At 46.9% G+C, this 18,690-nt stretch overlaps 1 long non-coding RNA gene across 6 annotated transcripts; it reads right to left on the reverse strand.

Annotated features, from left to right (window-relative positions):
- Nucleotides 1-1,128: 1,128 nt before the first annotated feature.
- LOC149124753 (uncharacterized) lies at nucleotides 1,129-18,341 on the reverse strand. Of its 6 annotated transcripts, none has more exons than XR_016213606.1 (5): nucleotides 18,153-18,341; nucleotides 14,102-14,839; nucleotides 13,434-13,630; nucleotides 2,216-2,402; nucleotides 1,129-2,101 (listed from the first exon to the last, which is right to left on the reverse strand). It is a non-coding gene; the product is annotated as an uncharacterized LOC149124753 (long non-coding RNA). The 6 variants fall into 6 exon arrangements; XR_016213604.1 differs by having other exon boundaries at nucleotides 17,842-18,341; XR_016213605.1 differs by having other exon boundaries at nucleotides 17,560-18,341.
- Between the last annotated feature and the right edge of the window lie 349 nt (nucleotides 18,342-18,690).

Below are 18,690 nucleotides of genomic sequence, written 5' to 3' on the forward strand. Positions count from 1 at the left end.
TCCATTTTCCAAATACAAATTTTATAAAAAAAATAATAGCCTCAAAGTTCCATGGAATGATGTGCTAGAAAGCCACTGTGAATTCCATCCAGAGTCTCTGGTAAGACTTAATAAAATTCCTTCTATTCCAGTTTACCACAAACCTCCAGGATGGTGGTTCGCAGTGGAGCCAATTCCACCCACTAGGGGCATGTGGGAGTTTGCAAGGATCTTTCTGGTAGTTCCAAGGATAAGAAGCAATTTCCATGTAATACAGTGAGGAAATAAAATAGCAAGAAAACAAATAATCAGATTAAAAAGTGAACAAAGGACCTGGGCAGACATTTCTCAAATGAAGACACACAAATCTAATGGGCTGATGAAAAACTGCTCTGTATCACTAATCATCATGCAAAGGCAGATTAAAACCACAATGAGGTGCCACCACACACCTGCAAGGATGGTGGTTAGGAAAAACACCAGCACCACAAGGATGCGGAGGGAGAGAACTCTTGTGCACTGGTGGTAAGAACGTCAATTCTTAGAGCCACTAAGGAAACCAGTATGATGGGGCCTCAGAAAACCAGAGATAGGTCTACCTTAATCCAGCCATCTCACTACTGAGTATATATCCAAAGGGAATGAAATCAATATATCAGAGAGCTGTACTTCTGTGTTTACCACAGCACTGTTTACAACAAGCCAAGATACAGAATCAATTTGAAGTATCCATCAACAGATGAATACATGAAGAAAACGTGGTGTAAATACACAATGGAGGAGCTGGCGCTGTGGCGCAGCGGGTTAAAGCCCCAGCCTGCAGTGCTAGCATCCCATATGGGTGCTGGTTCTAGTTCCAGCTGCTCCACTTCCGATCCAGCTCTCTGCTATGGCCTGGGAAACCAGAAGATGGCCCAAGTCCTTGGGCCCCAGCACCCGCGTGGGAGAGCTAGAAGAAGCGCCTGCCTCCTGACTTCGGATTGGCTCAGCTCCGGCCATTGTAGCCATCTGGGGAATGAACCTGCGGATGGAAGACCTCTCTCTCTGTCTCTACCTTTCTCTGTAACTCTTTCAAGTAAATAAAGATAAATCTTTAAAACACACACACATACACACACACCCACACACACAATGGAATATTATTCAGCCTTTTTTTAATGAAATTTTTTTATTTAGTAAATATAAATTTCCAAAGTACAGTTAATGGATTACAATGGCTTCCCCCCCCCATAATTTCCCTCCCACTCACACCCCTCCCATCTCCCGCTCCCTCTCCCATTCCGTTCACATCAAGATTCATTTTCAATTATCTTTATATACAGAAGATCGATTTAGTATATATTAAGTAAAGATTACATCAGTTTGCACCCACACAGAAACACAAAGTGTAAAATACTGTTTCAGTACTAGTTATAGCATTACTTCACATTGGACAACACACTAAGGACAGATCCCACATGAGGAGTAAGTACACAGTGACTCCTATTGTTGACTTAACAATTTGACACTCTTGTTTATGGCGTCAGTAATCTCCCTAGGCTCTAGTCATGAGTTGCCAAAGCTATGGAAGCCTTTTGAGTTCACCAACTTCGATCTTATTCTGACAGGGTCATAGTCAAAGTGGAAGTTCTCTCCTCCCTTCAGAGAAAGGTACCTCCTTCTTTGATGGCCCCGTTCTTTCCACTGGGATCTCACTCGCGGAGATCTTCCATTTAGGTCTTTTTTTTTTTTTTTTTTCCAGAGTGTCTTGGCTTTCCATGCCTAAAATACTCTCATGGACTCTTCAGCCATATCCGAATGCCTTAAGGGCTGATTCTGAGGACAGAGTGCTATTTAGGACATCTGCCATTCTATGAGTCTGCTGTGTATCCCGCTTCCCTTTTTGATTCTATCACTCAGTACTAGCAGACACTAGTCTTGTTTGTGTGATCCCTTTGACTCTTAGACCTATCAGTGTGATCAATTGTGAACTGAAATTGATCACTTGGACTATGAGATGGCATTGGTACATGCCACCTTGATGGGATTGTATTATTATTCAGCCTTTAAAAAGAAGGGATTCTGTCATTTGTGATGGCACGGATGAATCTGGAGGACATTATACTACATGAAATAAGTCAACCTAAGTGGAAGAAAAAAAGAAAGAATTAAAAACAATGTAAAGAAATGTCAGCCACAGAAAGACAAATACCATAGGATCTCACTTAAGTGTAGAATTTTTAAAAGTCAAACTCACAGAGGCTAGAACGGTGCTTAGCAGAGGCTCGGGCTGGGCGGCAGTGGGGAGATGCTGGTCACAGAGCACCAGGTTCCAGCCAGACAGCAGAGGTAAGGTTCTGAGATGCACTGCGTAGCAGGATGACTATGGGTAAAGTACTGCATATTGCAAATGCATTACTACTTCGAAATGGCTAAAAGGAAACCTGAAATGTTTCACCACAAAAAATTAGTGAGGTGATGGGTATGCTAAAAAGCTTGGTTTAACTACTCCACATTGTGGACATATATCAACACATTTTTTATCATGATTTATCTGTTAAAAATCCTAATTTTCAAAATATGGTAGGAAGTCAAATATGTTAAAAATCTCACAGTTCAACCCAAAGCAATGAACAATTATTGTCCCATGTCACTTACAACATTGAATACCACATCTATTTCACATACAAGTGCAAAATATTTTTAGCATTGTTTTAGTAAAACTGAGTGTTCAGGTGAGTTGAGGGAAGAGCGTGTTTATTTCACTGAGATCTTTACAAAGCTTTGTCAACCCCTCTTTGGTGCTGATGTCACTAGCAGCATTTCCACAAATGACATTGAGTCACTTCAATTTGTTTATCACTCTTGATTCACAGGCATTCTAAGTGTACATTTAAATATACCTTCTTAGTCTTCATTCAAAACATCAGATATAGGGGTCAGAGCTGTGGTATAGCAGGTAAAGTCGCCAACCGCAGCACCAGCATTGCATACAGACAGTGGTTCAAGAGCCAGCTTCTCCACTTCCGATCCAGCTCCCTACAAATGTGCCTGGGAAAGCAGTGGAAGATGCCCCAAGTGCTTGGACACCAAGCACTCACATGGAGACAGGGATGAAGCTCCTGGCTCCTTGCTTCAGTTTTGCCCAGACCTGGCCATTGCAGACACTTAAGAGAGTGAGCCAGTGCAAGAAAAGTATCTCTCTCTGCCTCTCCCTCTCGTAACTCTGCCTTTCAAATAAATAAACCTTTCAAGAAAATTGTCAAATATAAAAAAATTCAAAGATTTTCCAGTATTTTTTAAATTCAAATATATTATCAATCTAAGCATGTGACTACTTTATTATGCATTACAGTATAGCAACATATGTACATTTCCATAGAGAAATGTATACACAACACATAAACATGCACAAGTGCACTTCAAAGACGTGGTAGACAATGGAATTAAAATGTAAGTCTCTTTGGCTGCAAAAAAAACTGAAATCCATGCATAGTTTTTTAGATGCATTTTTTTCATGAATTTTTGAAGACCTTCTAATCTACAGCCTTTTAATTCTGCTTTTAACCAAAGTGTAGGTATATTATTTTTAATGTATATTATAGACTATATTTTCTATGAATTTCATTTAAGGCTACCAAAGAAGCCTATTACAATATTTTTTATAAAAAGGGGTTTGGGGTCAGCTTCGTGGCACAGTAGGTTAATCCTCCGCCTGCAGCTCCGGCATCCCATATGGGCACCAGTTCTAGTCCTGGCTGCCCCTCTTCAGTCCAGATCTCTGCTGTGGCCTGGGAAAGCAGTGGAAGATGGCCCAGGTCCTTGAGCCCCTGCACCTGCATGGGAGACCTGGAGGAGGCACCTGGCTCCTGGCTTCAGATCGGCGCAGCTCTGGCCATTGCGGCCATCTGGGGAGTGAACCAATGGAGGGAAGACTTTTCTCTCTGTCTCTACCTCTCACTGTATGTAACTCTACATCTCAAATAAATATATAAAATCTTTTAAAAAATAAAAAGGGGGGTTGGAGCAGTGCTTAGCCTCATGGTTAACATACAGCAGAGCACTTAGGTTCAACAACTGCCAGCTCCAGATCCTGACTCCAGCATTCTGCCAACACAGACCTCGGGAGGCAGCAGCCATGGCTCCAGGAATTCAGTCCCTACCACCCAGGGGGAGAGCTGAATCTAGTTCCCAGCTCCAGTCTTCAGCCCTAGCTCCCACCTGGTGCTTGCAGGCATTGATAAGTGAACCAGCAGAGGGGAGCTGTCTCTGTGTGTCTATGTGTATGTCTCTGTTTCTCTCTGTGTGTTTCCCTCTCAATTTTTTTTTAATTATAAAAAGGGAGCTTTTTATTTTTTAAGATTTATCATTTATTTTCAAAGTCAGTTGCAGAACAAGAGTGAGAGAGAGAGAAATCTTCCATTTGCTGATTCACTCCCCAGATGGCTGCCACAGCTAGCACTGGCCCAGGCTGAAGCCAGAAGCCAGGACCCCGGAGTTTCATCCAGACCTCCCATGTGAGTGACAGGGGCCCAAGCACCTGGGCCATCCTCTACTGCTTTCCCAGGTCATCAACAGGAAGCTAGATTGGAAGTGGAGTAGCCAGGACGTGAACTGGCACTCATATGGGATGCCAGAATCACTGGCAGTGGCTTCATCCACTATGCTACAACTCCAGCCAGGAAAACAGGGGCCTTTCAGTTTCCTAGGTCTGAGAGCTAAGGTTTTAGGGGTTCTCCTGCCACGTGTGGGTCCCTACCCTTTCCCCCCTCCCAGACCCCTGCTACTTGAACAGCAGGAAATGGCAACAGAAAGTTATCATTAGCTAGGGCCATGGGGTAAATGTGTTTCTGATCAATAATTTTCTTAAAAGTCAGTTGTAAGCTGAGTATTCTGATATGATATAAACACAGATATTTATAGATATTTATACAGACTTTGTCATAAGTACCTATTAATCAGTTATTTCTTCTTAAGTACCCACTAGGATCAAGGCATTTTGCTGTTAAACAGATAATGTCTAAATATTACCAAAGTCATTGCTAAACTAAAGAAAATCTCTTTCTAGGGAAAACTGGTATTACAACATGCAAAAAAAGCAACTGACAGAGCGAAACTTTCAACCGGATAGTTCAGAAGCATTCAAGGTGTACTCCAACCATACTGGGCAGTGTAGATCCCAATAAGCCAAATCTGAGTTGATATGCAAGGGAAAAAAATGCTAAAGATTAAAAGATATATAAAGTACACATTAGAGGGGGATTAAGCAACTTATTTAAAAATCTCTTCCAATATGAAAAAAATAATGGTGAGACGCTCTTTATTTCTAACCTAAATACACCTATTTTTTTAAGAATCAGAATTGCATGGCTGTTAAATTAATGTGATCTTAAAAACTGTTTGTAATCATGGGGCTGGCGCTGTGGTATAGTGGGCCAAGTCTCCACTTGTGGCACTGGCATCCGATATGGCTGCCAGTTTATGTCCCGGCTGCTCCTCTTCCAATCCAACTCTCTGCTATGGCCTGGGAAACCAACAGAAGATGGCCCAACTCCTTGGGCCCCTGCACCCACATGGCAGACCCAGAAGCAGCTCTGGGTCCTAGCTTTGGATCGGCTCAGCTCCGGCCATTGTGGCCATGTGGGGAATAAACCAGCAGATGGAAGACCTCTCTCGGTCTCTCCCTCTCTCTGTAACTCTCTCAAATAAGTAAGTAAAATCTTTAACCAAAAAAAGAAAAACTGTTTGCAATCAGTCTTCTTAGTAAGTTTTTTAAATAGAAAGAAATGACCCTCTGCTATTTTTTCAAATAATTAAATGTTACTATGGAGGCCCCTGCACACTGTTGGTAACAGCAAAGGCAAAACAGCCTGGTGAGGGTTGGCGGCCTGAACAGGAGCCAAGTTGCTTAACTTCTCAGCACCCAGGTAATGGTAGACTTCCCTCACAAATTCAGTGAATCAGTATACATACATGCGTAGAACAGTGCATTGTTTTCATAGGTAGAGGCACACATCACTCTCCTGTCTCCTTTCTGAATCAAACACATTAACATCACTCAGGGGAAAAACTGTCTAATGGAGACACAGTCCTAACCGGACAGTTTTAACACCCACCAGTTAAGCAAGTGACAGGGGCTAAAGTCTGGCCACACTGGGGCGGGTAAGAAGATCAGGGACACGTCTCCCGGAGGGCCCCAGCATACAATGGAAACGCTGCTCCCAAGAGAGGTGCAGTGAAGCAGGGGCACACGGCCACGGGCCCGACAGAAGCCACCCCGTCTTCCCTCCTTCTCATCTTTCCACACCGCTGCGTGACCACCGATCTCAGCCAGAAAGACGAGCACATACAGGGAGGTCTCACATTCTGTCACCTGATCCTTGTAACATCACACAAGGATGCTACCCTCATGAAAACTGTCCCCTTAGTCAGACAAGACAACATAAATATAGAGAAGCAACTTGCTTAAGGTCACAGCAACCAAGACGCCTCATTTCAAATCCACGCTCTCAATCCCAGTGCTAGGCTGCCTCCTAAGCAAATCACAAGTAATGTTTGTTTAGGGCTTTAACTTTCACTCAACACTCTATGGCGCATCTTATCCCATAACCACTCCCATTACTGAGATAAGGAAACAGAAAGATGGAGTGATTTTCCCAGGTGTACACAGCTAGGGGGGCAGCCCAGGACTGCCAACCCCAGGTCTTTTGTAGCGAGGTGAATTTTACAAGAAGAACCTGCAAGAAGACCTGTACTGAGCACGAAGCTTAGGGCGGCAGAGCACCGGGGTCAGGCACTCAGCCTGTTTTTGCCTTTGTTTTTGTCTTTGCAGATGGTGCTGCTGCATGAGCCCTTGCAGGCCTTCTCACAAAATCTTAGGCAACAGGGATCTCCAACAGCAAAGGTTCTCACAAACACCAAGAAAGTGCACGGTGCCTCTCCTGCTTCTGGGCAGATCGCTGATGAAGACACTGAGGAAACTGCTGTGGATAGCTTGCTGACAAGCGCTGCAGGCAGGTTCTGCGAGTGTCCAGGAGGAGGAGTTGTCCTCACACACAGGCAGCTCCTGGGGCTAAAGCCCCTTCCAGTGGGAACAGATGTGGGGGTGGAGACAGTGAACAAGATTTCAGCCCTACAAGGGCCTAGGCTCATGTGTGTATGTCTTCACTTAGTTAACAAAAAAATATAATGATAATAAAAAATCAAATCAAATAATTTAAATACAGAAAAAGCTCCTCAAATAAGAATATAAGGGAAAAACATTTTTGTGCAGCCAGACAATGTGTGTGTTTTAAGTTCAGTGTAATTACAAAAGAGTCAGAAAGTTAAAAAAAAAAACCATAAAGGCTACAAAGGAAAAAGGTTACAGTAAGATGAGGCCAATTTATTACTGAAGAAAGGAGCAAAGTTGAAGAATTCAGTGTGCCCTGAGCGTCCAGTGTTTGTAAAGGCGGCAGCAGGGACCAGCAGTACCCTTGGCGTTCACATTCACAGACTCGCCCACAGCCAGGCTTGCGGGCCTGTAAGCTCCGTTCCTAATATGCGTCTTCCACAGGTGTCACTTACTGTTACACCATACCTTTACTGCACCTTTTCTATGATCAGATACACAGACACTGCATGTTACAACAGCTGACACTCTTCAACATGGTACCACGCAGTAAGGGCTCAGAGCAACAGGCTATACCGCACAGCTGGGATGTGTGGAAGGCTAGACCTTCCCGGTTTGCCTAAGTACATTCTGCAACGTCCACGCAATCATCAAACCACCTGAACAATGCACTTCTCGGGGCCGGCGCCGTGGCATAGTAGGTAAAGCCACTGTCTGCAGTGGTTTGAATCCCAGCTGCTCCACTTCCAATCCAGCTCTCTGCTATGGCCTGGGAAAGCAGCAGAAGATGGCCCCAGTCCTTGGGCCTCTGCACACATGTGGGAGACCCAAAAGAAGTTCCTGGTTCCCAGCTTTGAATCGGCATAGCTCTGGCCATTGCAGCCAACTGAGGAGTAAACCAGCGGTTGGAAGACCAACCTCTCTGTCTGTCTGTCTCTCTCTCTCTTTCCTCTGTGTAACTCGGACTTTCAAAAAAAAATAAGTAAACATTTCAAAAAAATGCATTTCTCAGAACACATTCTGCTACTAGGTGACAAAGCAGGGCTGTACAACTACCTGTGGATCTCGTGGATTTAGATTCTGCACTCACACATTCCGGATACATGCCTTTCATTGGATGTGCAGGATCTGTATAATCCGGATATGTCTTCTCTTTAACAGTGAATACTGGAGAGAGCACATTTGGATTTAAGCAATATCCTTAAAATAGTATGTCAAGAATACTCGGCTCCACTTGGAAGTACTCCCAGGTTTAATAAATAAATACTTTGTCCTAGATGCCAAGACCCACAGAGAGATCAAAGAGAACCTGCCATCCTCCTCGGAATGGACTGAATGTTTACACCCCACCCCCACACTCATGTGATGAAATCTAAGCCCCAATAAGATGGTGTGAAGAAGTGGGATTTGGAAGACAGCCGGGTCATGAGGGTAGAGACCCCAGGATTGGGACCATGACCTTAGGAGAAGAGCCCAGAGACGCCGATCAGCCTCTTCCCACTGTGTGTGCCTCCAGGAGAAGTCAGCAGCCTGCAACCTGGAAGAGGCCTTCCCTAAGCACCCAACCCTGCTGGCACCCTGATGGACACTTCCAAGCTCCAGGAACTGTCAGAAATAAAGGTCTGCTGTTCAAGGCACTGCACCTAAGGAGCTGTGCTGCAGCAGGACAGGCCTCCTGCAGGACAGACATCTCTGCATGTGGGGAAAATATCATTTGCAGGCTTTTTTTTTTTTTTTTTTTTTTTTTTTTTTACTTTCATCCAGTCGGCTACTGGCATTATGGATTTCGGATGATCTGGCCATAGAAGGTAGCTCAGTCAATAGGAGATTGTGCAAGGTGAGGAATCCAGTGACTTGGATGGCTCTCTGCCCAGGCCCACTGCACTGAACCAGCCCGGAGACACTGTGTGGCTTGCTCTCCTGACACCGACAAGCACGACAAACAAGTTTTGAGAGCTGTCAATGTCTTCAATCAGAGGCCTCCACTACTAAAACCTCAGACTACAAGCGACTGAACCAATCCATCTAGAAGGTTGTCTTTTTTTTCCAGTTACAAAACATTTCATCAATTTATCTCTTTAGGCCCCCTTTTAAATTTCAGTTTTCTCTAGTTAATTTACAACCCATTTTTAATATATGTCCAGTCTATTATTCCCATGAGACTCAAGTTTCTCAACAATATTTTCCAACAATGAATGAAGTAAAAGGTAACATAATGCAGGCCAGGTATTTGGCACAGCAGTTAAGCCATCACCTGGGGGGTCATCGCTGAGACACAGCAGGTAAAGCTGCCAACTACAACACCGGCATCCTATATGGGTGCTAGTTCATATCCCAGCTGTTCCATTTCCAATACAGCTTCCTGCTAATACGCCTAGGAAAGCAGAGGAGACAGCCCAAGTGTTTGGGCCCCTGTCACCCAAATGACAGCTCCTGGCTTTGGCCTGGTCTAGCCCCAGCTGTTGTGGGCATTTGGAGGGTGAAGCAATGGATGAAAGATATCTATCCCTTCCCCCCCCCCCACAAATGAAATGTAGATCGATTGATAGATAAATTTAAGAGATAAGGCAACACTTTTCTCAACTGCATAAAATTGTCAATGCCACAACATTTTACTTATTTTCAATATTGAAAGTCTAAAAACTTTACAAGGGCCATTCATTTTATGACAAGATAGGTGGAGGAGTGAATTTTTAAAATATTTATGGAATGCCAGGCATGGTGCTGGGTACTGGGGATACTTGGATTCACGGGGACACCTGGATTAATAAAATCAACCAGGATCTAGTGATCCACGCCCGACATCAATACAATTTCCCCACCAGGAGCAGTAAATGTAATATGTCAGAACTATCATGGGTAGGGACTGCTGAGGACAACGCACAAGTAGAAATGAGGAGACAATGTTTTTGTCCTACTCTGACTCAGTTACTCTCTTTACTGTGCAAGCAGGAAATCACATATTCTCCACTGTGATGAGGAAGGATAGGCCAACGAACCTCAGGGGCCTTGGGCAGAAACTGTCAGTGTTCAGACAAATCACACCCACTCTACTGTAGACCCACATGAAGCAGAAAAAAAGTTTCCTGAAATGTGACCTGCAATGCTTGCTAACAGTGCTCTGGAGCTTGACAGATATAAACGTGGCCAATTCACCTAACGGCTGCCAAAATAATATATCCTCAGACTCTCAGCTCAACAACGGAAACCGTGAAGGTGGGGCGGTGAGCACTGAAAATCCCAGATGTCCTTTAGGCTGTGACACTCGGTCCTATGAAAAAGTCAGCACACCTGATTTCGCCACGACCAACTTTCCATGACAGGAATCCTAATATCTGAAAATCAGGCTCAGAAACCATGCTGGTTGCACAGCATCTGAGCCACGCTGATTTTCAGAGTGACCAGATCCACAGGCAGCCACTCCTTAGGTCTGAGAACCAGTTCCGGAACACAAGGCCATTGGGGATGCCTTGTTAGGCCAGTGGTAGGACGTGGTATCAGAGGTGAGGGAACCAAGCAGTGAGGATGCTGAAAACTACCACTGGTGGATGGAGTCGGGCAGCAGGTGCAGTGGGCTGAGTGCCCTATTTCTCCATCAGAAGAAGGTCAAGGTGGACACCTGGCTCCACACAGGGCAGGAAGTGCAGGCAGTCTGATTTCACAGCACAGAGGGCAAACCCTCCTGTTCTCACGTCCTCTCCCTGCCTCTCTTCCCAGCTCACTCTGTACTAGGCTTACTGGCCTCCTTACTCTTCAAGGACATGCTGCACAAGCTTCTAACTCAGGGCCCTTGCACTTGCTGTTTTCTGGGTCTGCAATGCTCTTTCCTTAGATCTGCTCAAGACTCCCTTTCTCACCTCCTTCAAGTCTTCACTGACATGTCACCTTCTGGGACAATCGTTAGCCTAAGAGTTCAGGCTCCCAAATCCCATTATCAAAGTACCTGGGTTCAAATCCCAGCTCTGACCCTGACTCCAGCATCCTGCTAGTGCACAACCCAGGAGGCAGCAGGTGATGGCTAAAGTACCTGGATCCCTGCCACCCACATGGGAGACCCAGATTGAGTTCCCGGCTTCTGGCTTCAGTTTGGCCCAGCCCTGGCCATTGTGGGCATTTGGGGAGTGAACCAGTGAAGAGAAGGTCTCTCCCTGACTCTAACTCACTGGCTTGCAAACAATTAAAATTAATTCATAAAAAGTAAAACAAAATGCCATCTTCCTACGAGACCTACTGTATTGGTTTTCAACTACAGCCATGATGAATTAGCATAAACTTATTGGCCTGGTATGTATAGGATGAATTCCCATACACTTCACACAGCGAAAAGCAGTGCAAGTTCATTATCTCATAACTCTGTAGGTTGGAGGGCCTCGGTGGGTCCCAGCAAACTGCAGTGAGGGAACGGCAGTCTGCATTTCTTTCTGAAGGCCACAGGGGGCGATCCCTCACTTCCTCATTCTGGCCATTGGCTGAACTCCAGCCTTGGGGTTGTAGGACGGAGGTCTGTTTCTGGGCCTCCCACCTCCATCTGCAAGCCAGCAATGACAGCTTGAGTTGTCCTAGCACTCCAAAGCTCCCCCTCTCCTCCTTCCGTCTCTTCTCACTGACCCAGGAAAGGCTCTCCACTTTTGAAGGACTCCTGGATTAGCTGGGCACACCTGGATAATCTGAGATCATCTCCCCATTTCCCATCTTGCAATTTTTCTTTCCTTTAAGGGAAACATATTCACAGGGCCACAGATTAGGGTGCGGGTAGGGAGCAAGGAGAGAGCACTGAACGTATTAAAAATAATGACAACTTAGTAGAGTCACCCAGCAAGAGAATCACTTTGGTTAAAAATACCACTCAGGATTATCCACTCTCTCCAGTGGTCTGAGTTTGCCCCCAGTTGCATGCAACATGTGACTTGTGGTGCTGGCTGTGTCAGCAATGATCTTTCCCATGCACAGGGCCATTTCTGAGGAAAATTCTCCTGTCCTCAACAAGTGATGAGTGGGGCTGCCATGGTGTACTCCAGCGAGCCTTTCTCTTGGTCACAGCTGATAATAGTAGAAAGGGAACTTTATTCAAGGGCTGTCAATCCAGTAATTCTTTGACTAGAGAACACAAGATATAACAGTAGGCAGGGGCCGATGTTGTGGCATCACAATTAAGCCACCACCTGGGACACTACCATCTCGTATGAGCAGCTGGGTAGAGTCCCAGCTGCTCCACTTCTGACCCAGCTCTCTGCTATGGCCTGGGAAAGCAGTGGAAGATCGCCCAACTCCTTGGGCCCCTGCACCTGCGTGGGAAGACCTGGAGGAAGCTCCTGGATCCTGGCTTTGGAACAGCACAGCTTGGGCCATTGGAGCCAATTAGGGAGTGAACCAGCAGATGGAAGACCTACCCCAAGGTACTTAGAGGGGCCAGCACCATGGCATAGCTGGTAAAGCAGGGCCAGCATCCCATATGGGCACCAGTTCGAGTCCTGGCTGCTCCAATTCCAATCCAGCTCTCTGCTATGGCCTGGGAAAGCAGTAGAAGATGGCCCAAGTCCTTGGACCCCTACACCCATGTGGTAGACCCAGAAAATGCTCCTGGCGTCGGATGGGTGCAGCTCTTGTCATTGTGGCCATCTGGGGAATGAACTGGTAGATGGAAGACCTCCCCTACCCCTCCTGCCTCTGCCTCTCTGTAACTCTGCCTTCAAATAACAAATAAATATTTTATTTAAAAAAAAAGGTACTTAGAGAATGGTATATTAAAGACACCCATTAGTTGTTAATTTGAGTTATCCATGTGAGAAAATCACGAGGGACAAGAGCCCTTCTCATCACTTAACTTCACTGGGTGCCTGGCAGCCCACGGCTGTCACCGGATCCCTTGAGTAAGGTGGGCTCCACAAGGCTTCTACACTGCAATCCTACTTCTTTTTTTCTTTCATACCCTTAACCTTTTGAAATGAGTCTTCAAGTCCTGTCCATACTCTAGAGGATGTTTTATTTACTCTTTATTTCAGAAAAAATTTTGAATTTATAGAGCAAATCTAAAATAGCATCAAAGACTCCCAAATACAGTTCACCCAGGTTCACCACAGATAGCAAGTTCCATATATGCTCTGTCAACATCCCTCTTGTTCCCTATCCATCTACATGTTACTGCTATTTATACTAGTAGATTCACTGGACCGTTGGAGAATAAGTTGCAGACATCATAACCTTTTATCCAAAGTACTTCATCCTGTATATCCTAGGAATACTTTCATCACCACAGTGCGATGGTCAATTTCAGGACACTTAACTTTAATATAATACTATTATCAACTACAAGCACATAGCCCGACACTTGCACTTGTCTGTGATGGGGAATCTCTTGCCTTACCTGTAAAACTGGACAGAACGTAAGGCGAGAGCTCACAGACGTTGGAGCATGGGCGGCGCAAGTCTGCAATCGATCCCTGAAGCAGGGAAACCTTAGAGGGAGCCCCATGATGGCCCTGGCACTCTGCTTGCAGACATCGTCCTGACTGCAGCGTAGTGATCTGGAATCTGAGCAGAGCACGAATATCCTGCCAAGCCCTGGAGGAAGAAATCAGAGGTTGGGGCAGCTGACGTGAGGGAATCTGCAAGGCGGGACCCGCTGAGATGGATGACGCGACATAATAACACAAACACGAGTACAATCGTGAGCTCACACTGATGCCTCGCACTCCGATTCTATAGCACAAAGCTTCCCCTCAGATTTCTGGTCCCTTCTAGAAAACCAGTCTGAGGACAGACAGGCAAGTTCATTTCCACTGTCAAGTAAGCCTGCCACTGGTGAGATGGGAAGAGGGGGAGCAAGAATCAGTGGTTTGAAACTCAGAAAGCTGATGGTATAAAACCAAAAAAAAAAAAAAAAATACAGTTAGTGAGAGAGAACAAGCATACATAGAAATTTAGGGGATGGACAGCCTGAGTTGTGCCTTCTAAAGTTCCAATTGTTATATTCTTTAACCAAAAGACCTAGTTACTTAGTTGTGGCTTATTTTAAAATTTATTCAAACTTACTTCACTCCTGTTTAGTTTGAGTCATTTCTTTGTTGTCTGATGTCTATCCATGTGGACTCTTTTCAAGAAGGGTTCATGGATCTGGTTTCCTTTGGTTCCAGGATTCTCACCCTTGGCCACATATCGCAATGACCCTGGGAGCGTCCGACAAACTACTGAACTCCATGCATCATCCTAGATCGATTCAATCAGGAGGTCCAAGGGGCAGGATCCATGCAATAGCATTCTCTCTAAAGATCCTTGATCATCCTTATGTACAAAGGAGCTTTGTAAGGGGGGGCGAGGGAAACCAAGAAAGCTGCCAGGTTCAAGGCAGCAGCCTGGGTTGAGAACCCCGCCTTAGTTCTTTCAGCTCTGAGAAGGTTAAATCTGTTGCATTTATGCGAGGGAAAGTGGTTGGCTGGGTGTGTAAACACTGCATTACAGCTTTCTTCGCTTCAGAACTGTATGGATCTGTGCAGTTCAATTTAACACGTACAGGATGCTCCTGTCCATCAGGTCCAAGTGCAGACTAGGATTCCACAGACCCGGGGTGGCAACTGAGATGGAGAATGTCTGAGGAGCACCGGAGCCAGGCCGACGCTGCCGGCTGCTGGGCCACAGTGGGAAGAGCGCAGCACAATCCCTGCTCCTCTGGCTTCTATGATGACCGCTAAGGCAGCATTTGGGGCAACCGGAGTGGCGGTTTCTTATTCCTGGATGCCATATAATTCTCCTCTTGCCTTTGAAGGTCAAATGCTGTAGGTCACATATGTTAAGAGAGTACAGAATAAAGATTCCAACACAGACAATGCATCTGCTTCTGAACCTTTAAAATAACTGGGGCGAGGCATGGTCCTGGCGCCTATGACAGCTGACACCACAAGGGTTCCAGCTCCTCCCGAGGCCCTCCCATCCTGGCTGGGACTCCAGGTTCTTATCTGCATAGTCATTAGAATTAAATGTCCATCCCTTGGTGTCATTAGAATGAGTTTGTTTCTTGCAGCCAAAATAAATTAAAACAATTAGAAACTACAAATTTTAAATGACATAGCATCAAAATAAAGACTCCATAGAATGCTGTGTCTAAAGCAACATGAAGGGCGGGCATTTGGCATAGCAGTGAAGCCAGAGCTGGGGATCTGGGGATGCCTGCGTCCCATTTGGGAGGAACTAGGTTTGAGTCCCAGCTTCACTCTCCAGCTTCCTACTAATACACACCCTGGGAGGCAGAAGGTAATGACTCATAGGAGTAAACGAATGGATGGGAGACATTCTCTCTCTCTTTCTCTTGCTCCACTCCCCTCCACTCCCTCCTCTTTTAAAATAAGTAGTTATTTAAAAATATTTATTTATTTGAGAGACAGAGCTACAGAGAGAGGGGGAAAGAAACAGAGGAGAGATCTTCCATTCACTTCCAACCAGCTCCCTGCTAACGCACACCCTGGGAGGCAGCTAAAGGTGGCCCACGTGCTGGTGCCCTGCACGCACATGCAAGACCCAGATGGAGCTCTTGGCTCCCAGCTTTGACTTGGTCCAACCCTAGCTATTGCTGGCACTTGGGGAGTGAGGCAGCAGAAGGAAGCTCGTTTTTCTCTCCCTGTCTCTGCCTTTCAAACTAAAACAAATAAATAAACCTTTTTTTTAATCTTTAATAAAAAATAATATTAAAATTAAGTAATCTGTGAAATTAAAACTAATGAAATTCTAAATAAGCAAAGGTTTAAAGTCAGTAGGGTAATAAGATATCAAATAAACTCAAACAGGATATGAAATACTAATTTAAAACATAAGGGTCAGATTAAAGATCAATATAAGATGATTTATACAGTTATTAAAATACTATCAAAATATTTAAAATAAACATTTAAAAAGTTACAGGAAACAAATGCCCTGAAACAGGTGAGAGGGCTTAGCTTAGCCACCTTCCCACAACAGCAGGCTCTCACTGGGGTCCTGGGGAAGAGGACGGGACCCGTATGACACCTTGGCAGGGAGGCCTCCCTCTGTGCCCCTGGGCAAGTCCCACAAGGCTGGCCTCACCAGCTGTCATCAGAGCAGACAGGCTCACAGCTGGATGGCACCAGCCTGACCCGGGAGGCCTCCGTGGCCTGCCAGCCCCATTCGTCCCTGGATTATCTCCTCCAAATTTAGCCTCCCTCAGGGTGAGGGAAACCACTCCTTCTAGATCAATGCCCCATGAAGCATCTGCTTCCAGCAGTCGTCTGGCCTCTAGAGCTATGTTTCAGAGACTGGGCTTACAAGGGGACTGCATCCATATGGCGTCCTGGGTCCTCCCTGTCCGAGCCAATGTTCCAGACTCCAGGAGTGCCGTGATGGCTGAACCCAGAGCCCTGGGAGCCCCGTCTCCCTGAGAGGAGACCGTGGGAAGTTCCAACAGTCTCAGAACTTCATAGGCAAGCCACTGTGTGAGGGGCTGGCTCTGGACACCTATCCCTCTGCCACTGCCAGCAAGGAAGGGAGAGAACAGGGGAGATTTCTGCCCACTCCAAGGCCTTCTGATGAAGGGGTTGTCAGGGTTCCTACAGCCGTGTGTGGAGGGAAGCAGAGCTGGGAGACAGATGAATGGGGGGCTCACAAAGGAAACATGAGGAAGAACTAAGAATGAGTAAACAGTCTGACCCTGACCAAGCGCCCTGAAGGCCACCAGTCTATGTGACACGGCAGCGTTGGCAAGTCCAGGAGCCAGAGCCCCGCTAACTACAATCCCGTGTGAAGAGACCCACTGTGACAGCATCACTGACAGAGAGGAATCCCAGTCTATCCTCCACCCATAAGAATGGCAGCAGGGCTACTTGCATCCCGGGGTCTGGGCCCTGAAGAAGCCCCATGGCAGGTCTTTTTGTATTTTTTCCATCCTTTAAAGCAGAGATCTCCAAATGGCCCCCTCCAGACTGCGAGGCACCTCTGCAGGTCTGTCCCTTCTGCAATGCTCAGTGCTTTCAAGTTTTAAAAAGTAGTTGTCAGCTTGTTGAAAGCAGTGTTCACCTAAAATTTAGATCTCAGCTTCCCCTGGGAAAACCAGACTCTCTTGCTGTAAGGGATGTACTTTGTCACTAGGCTTCACAGCTGTGTTAGGTTAACCGCTTGGTCCTGCAACACTCTCTGAAGTTGGAGATGTTATCCAGGCTAAGGGGCTGGGGCACAGGCTGTGAGACTGTGGGGTCATCAGCAGGCAGCTCCCTCCTGCAAAGCCCCAGAGGGGCTTGGGGCCTTGATGCCCTTAAGGCCTGGAGCTGCTGCCCAGCGAGTGGCCGACACGGCAGGGATACAAGCAGCACACCTGCACACTCACAAGAATTTTGGATGGGTGCTTTCCCTGCTGTACTTGAACCCCAGGTCCTGGTGGCAGAAAGCCACTGACTGTTCTTGAAGGCACCTTCTGGGTTTGGAAAGTTAGCTGTGGTGGCCATGTGGCCCACGCCCTGGGGAAGACATGCTGGACAGAGGCCACTCACAAGGTTCATGGAAAGGGCCAGCAGAGAGACTGGAAAAGGTCTGAACCAAGAGAATAACGGTGGGAACAGGGAGGAGGTTTGGATTCCACAGTCATTTTCTGAGTGCCTGCTGTGTGCCAGGAACTGTATTAGGTCCTGAAGAAAGACCAGAGGATCTGAGAAAGTCAATGGGAAATGGATTAAAACTTAAGTGAATTTGGGGGCAAAAAATTTTTGAAAGCCCATGCACAGTGTTTTCATTATCTGCATTGTCTGTGAACTTCTGAAACCTCTGATACTTACGGCTTTCAAAACATCTTTGCACCGCGCAGACACGTCACTGCAAAGCACACAGCGGAAGCCCGGCGCCTCCGGACCCCTCAGGCCGGAGAGCGCACCGCCATCCGGCAACTCCGCAGCAAACACCAGCACCTGACCTGTCCCAGCGCGACGCCAGCACCTGGGAGCCCTTTCCACCACGTGACCCAAACCAGGCTCGCGGGGGAGGGGAGCGTCCCTACTTGTGCAACACTCCCCCCCCCCCGCACACACGCACACGCACACGCACACCTCCAACACGGGCAACTCCAACTTCCTGCAAACCGATTACTCACTGGGGGCCCTGGATCCATAGGCACGTGTCGGGAAGTGTGAAACCAGACCTAAAAATCCACGCTCACTGTCGCTAAGAGAAGGGGTCTGAGAACAGCTTATTAAACCGTAATTATTCAAGAGCCGTCCCCTCGCCCCACCCCCCCGCATCGTTCCAAATCGCGCACAACCCCTGAGCGCCATCAAACCCCTTCTTTTACCTCACGCTCTGGCGGCAAAGTCCCGGCGCACCTCCTCCCAACCAACCCACCCCCCTGGCGCTGCATTAGCCACCATTCAATTTGCAGCACCCGGTGCAAGTCGCCACGCCTCCGCCAGCCGCGGCGGCCACGCGCCTGCCAAGGACGCCGCTCCAGCACTTTCTCCTGACGCCCACCCTCCCCTCCCCCCGCCGGGGGTTCCCCCACACGTCCGGGCCCCGACGCGCCCCCGGCTGCCCTCGACCTTCCTCTAACCCGCGCCCGGGACGGCGGCTCGGAAACTGCTGTGTCAGAGGAGTCCCCCGTCCCAGAGCCAGGGCTAATTCCGGAGGAATGACTA

The sequence above is a fragment of the Oryctolagus cuniculus genome, chromosome 9, assembly GCF_051225735.1.
Source record: "Oryctolagus cuniculus isolate XC-2025 breed Fujian yellow rabbit chromosome 9, ASM5122573v1, whole genome shotgun sequence".
NCBI classification, from domain to species: Eukaryota; Metazoa; Chordata; class Mammalia; order Lagomorpha; family Leporidae; genus Oryctolagus; species Oryctolagus cuniculus.